The following is a 6,458-nucleotide window of genomic DNA, read 5'->3' as shown; positions in this document are numbered from 1 at the left end:
CTTCAAATGATGTCAACGAGAGATAGAAGAGAGATTGAAACAATGGAGTCAGACACATTTCATGGTAGCATGCTCACCTCAGCCTCACTTGGTGGTCAGGTGGAGAGATCTTTATTGCTAACCAAGGCTTTTATATTCTCTGGGGATGTGCAAGTCCCCTAATTACAGGTAAGGACATACGTCACATTATAGGTAATACAGTAATGGGAGGGGGTGTGTGATCTAGGTGTATCCATGTAATAGGAAGGGGAGGTGATGGGGGTACACATGTGACAAGATGGGCGGATCCTAGATTCAAGATGGTGGCCTAACTTTGGATGACACTGAGCCGGTTTGACCTGTTCTCTGGCCCACCATAGAAACCATTACCAGTAGGGTGTAAACCCCACTTACAGGGACCAGACTAATGGTCACAAGGCTTTAGGGGGGAAGTAACCCATTGTCCTTAACAGCAGGGTGTGGGGCCTACCTGTGGTGGGACCAGACAGCAATCTGGCAACTGACTGCCTTCAGGGAGGTAACTTGACCATCATTGACCATTAGCTGCAAACAGTGTCCTAAGTCTAACATTTTCCAACCGAACAAGTGCGTCTATGGACCCTGTGGTTGTTGGAGGCTGGTTTCCACTCACACAGGAACTATTACTGATCTCATGTTAGAGATGGAAACACGGAACCCGGAGAAGCCAAGGGATGTTGGAAGGCCCCCAAACCCACTGCGAATGAATCCATGAGACAGAATTAGAACGGCCTCCTCTGTGGATTTCTGAGGCTATTCATCCTTCACAGGAGCGGAAAACCTCAACTTTTCCATGGGGGCAGCTGGTGGACTCAAATAACTGACCTTACAGTTAGTAGCCCAAGGCTGCTTAACTCGCTACGCCACCAGGGATCCTCTTCTTCGTGCCCTGCCAACCTCCCCCACCGCCCCGGTATCGAGTCAATTCGGCCTCCTAGTGACTTTACAAGACAGGATAAAACTGCCCTGGTGGTTTCCGAGACTGTAAATCTGCAGAAATAAAAAGCCTCTTCTTGCTCCTGAGCAAGAGGCTTGTGGTTTTGAACTGCGGACCTTGCAATGAAGAGCTGCCCGGGAAGCACCAGAACAGAAAAGGGAGCTGAGATTGAATCTCCTGGTCTGCGATGCAACACTGCCACCTTGTGGAGCCAGGAAAACAAACAGGCAGTGACGAAGAGGTTGTGTGGTGTGGCAGGGAAGAGGCATGGACAAGGAAGGTCTCCACGTTCTCAAAAAGGGATCCTGAAGAGGTAGGTGCAACCCAGGGGGCTGGCAGGATGCGGAGCAGTGGCTGTCTGAGTCTTGGACCTGGAGGAGGAGAAGAGGGACAGGTTGGAAGCGCCTTGATTTTGGTCCCCCGCACCCCCACCCCCACCCCCAAGCCAAACTCACTGCGTCAAGTCAATTCCTCAATTCCGGCTCACAGTGACCGTGTTAGTCCGGGTGGACTAGAGAAACAAATTCATAGACACTCATGTGTGTATAAGAAATAGCTTTTTCTATAAGAGCAGTTGAATATTGAGAAAACATCCCAGCCCAGTCCAGATCAAGTCCATACGATCAACATCAGTCCATATGTCTGATACCAATCTATAAAGTCCTCTTCAGACTCACGAAACACATGCAGTGATGCCAAATACAGGAAGATCAGGCCAGTGGGTGGGACGTCTTGTGGATCCGGTGGTGTTGTAAGCATCTCAGCACTGGCAGGGGTGTCCACGTGGCTTCTCCGGCTCCAGAGGACTGGCTCCATTAGCCCCTCTCCATGTGTCTTCTCCACAGGGATGTCTTGAAGAGAGTGAGTAGAAAGAGAGAGAGTGCTTCCTGGCTCCAAGGAGGAATACCGGAGCTCCCAGAATCCTTAGGAGAAGGCCAGGCTCACAAAGAAGCCTCATTGGCTATGACCCAATTGACAGGCCAGACCCCACCCCTTCACTCTTAATCCTCTCAAATTGACACCAGATTATGCAACTACTGCAGCGAGCCTATAGGGCAGAACAGAAATGCTCCTGTGAGTTTCTGAGGCTGTAAATTTTTATGAGAGCTGATAGTCTCTTCTTTCTCCTAAAGAGCGGTTTGTGGTTTCAAACTGCTGACCTTTCAGGCTAGTAACCCCATTCTTAACCCCCTACACCAAAGTCTGTGGGGAGGGGAGGACTGGGAAGAGAGGGTATGTGGGCAAACTCTTTATTCTCATGTTTTAGAAGCCTGGGAGGCCAGGATTCTGGGTGGAGGGAGGCCTTCACACTTACGAGTTAGAGATAAGACCCAAACACATTCTCATTAATCCCCACAATATTCTCCCATCATAGTGCAGCCTTAAAGTGACCTCTTACAAGCACATGACTGATTGCTATCTGTAGGAGCAGACATGTTGCTATTGCTCTACCTGCTCAGGGGACAGTCACTCCCCTTACCTGCCCCCAGCACTGGTGTTAGGTTACTCCTCCAATGAGCTCAGGGCTCTCTAAGGTTAGGGTATGGCCCACTTTGTTATGTGTGTGGGTACCTGTAATTAGTGGAGCTTGCATGTCCGAGAGTATATAAGGTGATGTAAGAATACGTTTTCTCTCTGCTCTGGCCTGGTTCCTGAAGCCATGGAGGAGGTGAGCACCCCAAAACTTTTGTTTGCCTCTTAATGTCTTCCCTTCAATAACACAACTATCCCTTAAGACCGGATCCCATAGGGGACATAGGCGGAGTGGTGGGAAAGGGTGTCTCAGCTAGTAACTACTGTGGGGAGGGAGGTTTCTGAGCTGCCCAGGTGGTGCTAGTCACTGGTGAGTCAGAATGGGCTGGAGACGACGATTTTAGCGTATTTTTAACTTTCCCTTGGGAATTGCGTGAAGGTGTGCAGAGCAGATCAGTTCTCCCTTCAAGAGTTCATACAGGTTTTGTCTCATGTCATTAATTGCAATCTGCGCCACACAGCACCATGTATCCCCATTTCCCCCCTGTGTGGTTCCCACCTCCGTTCCTGATGACAAAGTTCGGGAAGGTGTTTTAGTCCAGTTTGACTAGAGAAACACATTCATAGACACACTCATATGTGTCTAAGAAAGAGCTTTATATACAAGAGCAATTGTATATTGAGAAAACATCCCAGCCCAGTCCAGATCAAGTCCACATGTCCAATACCAACCTATAAATCCCTCTTCAGACACATGCAACACATGCAATGATGCTGAATATAGGAAGGTCACAGGCCGGTGGGTGGAAAGTCATGTGGATCCAGTGGCACAGTGGAAGCATCTCAATGCTGGCAGGGGTCTCCACGTGGCTCCTCCAGCTCCAGGGCTCTGGCTCCATCAGGGTAGCGCTATGTGTCTTGTCATCAGAATGTGGAAGCAGAGAGTCTGTCTGTAGCTGGCCTTCAATCAGCTATTTATCTCCATAGTGCCTCCAAATGAGGTCATCAAGCTGCAACCTGATTGACAGGCTGGCCTCCACCCCTTCTGAAATTGACACCAGACCATGTAACTACCACAAGACTTAAAAACAAAACAAAACAAAACACCAGTTGCTATCAACTCAATGCTGACTCAGAGTGACTCTGGACGACAGGCTAGCATAGAATTGCTCCATCATGTATTTGTTGGGACTGTGGTGATCTCAGGTGTGTTCCATAACCTTGTGAACCCATGCTCCAGTGATGCGCCGATGAAAATAAGGAGAATTTATGGCTCAGCAGTAATCCTCATTCTAAACTCTAACGCTCCCACCACCAACCCTCAGATACTCAAACATTTTTATCTGAACTTTTAACCTAAACTAGTGCTTCTCAACCTTCCTAATGCTGCAACCCTTTAATACAGTTCCTGTTGTGGTGACCCCCCAACCATAAAATGTTTATCGTTGCTACTTCATCACTGTCATTTTGCTGCTGTTATGAATTGGGTGACCTCTGTGAAAGGGTCATTCGACCCCCAAGGGGGTCGCCACCCACAGGTTGAGAACCGCTGCCCTAAACCTAACACTTGCTCTGATCCTAAATGGAGCCCAACACCAAACCGAATGCAAATGTTAACCTTGACCCTGAACTTGCTGTTGTTAGGTGCCGTGGGGTTGCTGCTGACTCACAGTGACTCAATGTGCAACAGAACCAAACTGCCCGGTCCTGCGCCGTCCTCACAACGGTTCACATGGTTGCAGCCACGGTGTCCATCCACCTTGTCCAGGGTCTTCCTCTTTTTCGCTGACCCTCTGCTTTACCGAGCTGAAGATAGAGTGGAACACCGTATCCAAGAAACTAGAGCAGATGCGCTCTATCCAAAACAATTTTCTGAATTGACACCTTAAATAACCTTAGAAAAAATTTGGTTATTGGACTGTGTCATCTATCTATTATCTACCTATCAATCTGTAACCATCCATCTATTCATCTATACATCTCATTATCCTTCCGTTTATCTAGCTACATATCTATCTGTTCATCCATCCCTCCATTCATCTATCTATATATCTGTCTTTTCATCCATCTATCCATCCATCCATCCATTCATCTATCTACATATCCATTCATCCATCTCTATATCTTTTCATCCATCTATCCATCCATCCAACCATTTATCTATGTAACTCTTCATCCTTCCATTTATCTATCCACATATCTATCTGTCCATCCATCCATCCATCTATATATCTATCTTTTCATCCATCCATGTATCCATCCATCCATCCATTCATCTATCTGTATATCCCTCCATACTTCCATTTATCTATCTACATATCTATCTGTCCATCGATCCATCGATCCATCGATCCATCCATCGATCCATCCATCCATCTATCTGTACATCCCTGTATCCTTCCATTTATCTATCCATCCATCCATCCATCCATCCATCCATCCATCCATCTATCTATCTCTCCATCCTTCCATTTATCTATCTTCATATCTATCTGTCCATCCACTAGCCTATCTATATATCCATCCATCCATCCATCCACCCACCCACCCATCCAAACATCCATCATCCATCCATCCATCATCCATCATCCATCCATCCATCATCCATCATCCATCCATCCATCCATCCATCCATCCATCCATCCATCTCAGCTCCTTGTTCTCTCTCTCAAAGCAAGCCCCTTTTCAGTCTGTTTGTAGTATGCTTCAGTTTCTGTCTTTTTTTAAACGTCTCCCAAGACAACTCTGAGTTTGTCTCCCTCTCAATCTGAGTCTGTCTTTCAGTTTGTGCTTTGAATTCCCCCTGACCTCTCTCTGCCTCTTCCCACCCTATCGCCTCACCTCCGCCTGCCTGGTGTCGGCTTCTCCTGGCTCAAGCATGCAGGTTGTGGGCAGAGCCTCAGAATTCCGACTCCCTTGAGTCAACCCCCCATCACTTGCCAGCAACCGAGCTGAACCGAACCTCCCTGACCCCGCGGGCTGAGCCTTCCACCAGGCCCCGGGAGCTAATGCTCCAGTGAGGGCGGCATGGTGATTGTTGCCCTCCTCCTTCTCCTCCTCAGGATTCTTCTTAGTAAGAGAAGCCCACCGCAGGCCTGCCTGCACTCACCATTCGACAGACGCCCATCTGGCATGTGGAGTGCATGAGGGAGCCCCTCCCTCCCCCACCTAAATTGGAGCCACTCCCTGACCTCCTTGGTTTCCAGCCAGGAGATTCAACTACCCCAAGAATGAGCTGGGCCACTGGGTACAGGAGGGACCTGCTTTGCAGGCCCCACCCTCTCACTTTTTCACCCTTAGTGTAGCCACACCCCCTCCCCGGCCCAGGTCCTGGGATGGGCCTGTCTGCTTATCTGCTTCAGGGGGTGCAGAGTCCAGAAGGCAGGAGGGAAAGATGCCTGGTCACACGTCAGGGGCGTCACATACAGTTTCCCTGGCCCCTCGATGTGCCCCTCAGCACCCCCATACTGTGTCTGTGTCTCTGTGTACATGTGTGTATGAGAGTATGTGTGAGCATGTGTATGTGTGTGGGTGTGTGAGTGCTAGAGTGTTGCGTATGTGTGCATGTGCATGTGTGTGCGTTATCTCCGTGTGTCTGTATGTGTGTGTGTGTGCATGTGTGTATGTGTTTATGTGTGAGTGCATGTGGGTGTGTGAGTGTGTTGTGGGTGCGCGCGCGAGGTGAGTGTGTGTGCTTGTGTGTTGAGTGTGTATGTGTACATGTGTATGTGTGTGAGTTGTCTCCATGTGTCTGTATGTGTGAGTGTGTGCATGTGTGCTGTGTGTGTGAGTGCAAGAGTGTGGTGTGAGTGTGAGTCTGTGCGTGCCAGGGTGTCTGCATTACCGGTATGCACAACTACAGGGCACCTTCCATGCACGCTCTGCTTAGTACAGAGTCCCTGGGTGGTGCAAATGGTTCCTGAGCTCTGATGCTGACTTAAAGGTTCGAGTCCCCCTTCCTCACCCCACCCCGCCTCCCCGCTACCTCAGGGTACCTCGGAAGAAAGGTCTGGCCATCGCAACCTCTACG

Source organism: Echinops telfairi, unplaced genomic scaffold (genome assembly GCF_000313985.2).
Source record: "Echinops telfairi isolate 266 unplaced genomic scaffold, ASM31398v2 ScPeMD7_655;HRSCAF=1070, whole genome shotgun sequence".
In the NCBI taxonomy this organism is placed as follows: Eukaryota; Metazoa; Chordata; class Mammalia; order Afrosoricida; family Tenrecidae; genus Echinops; species Echinops telfairi.
Note: the sequence above shows the minus strand (reverse complement) of the source record.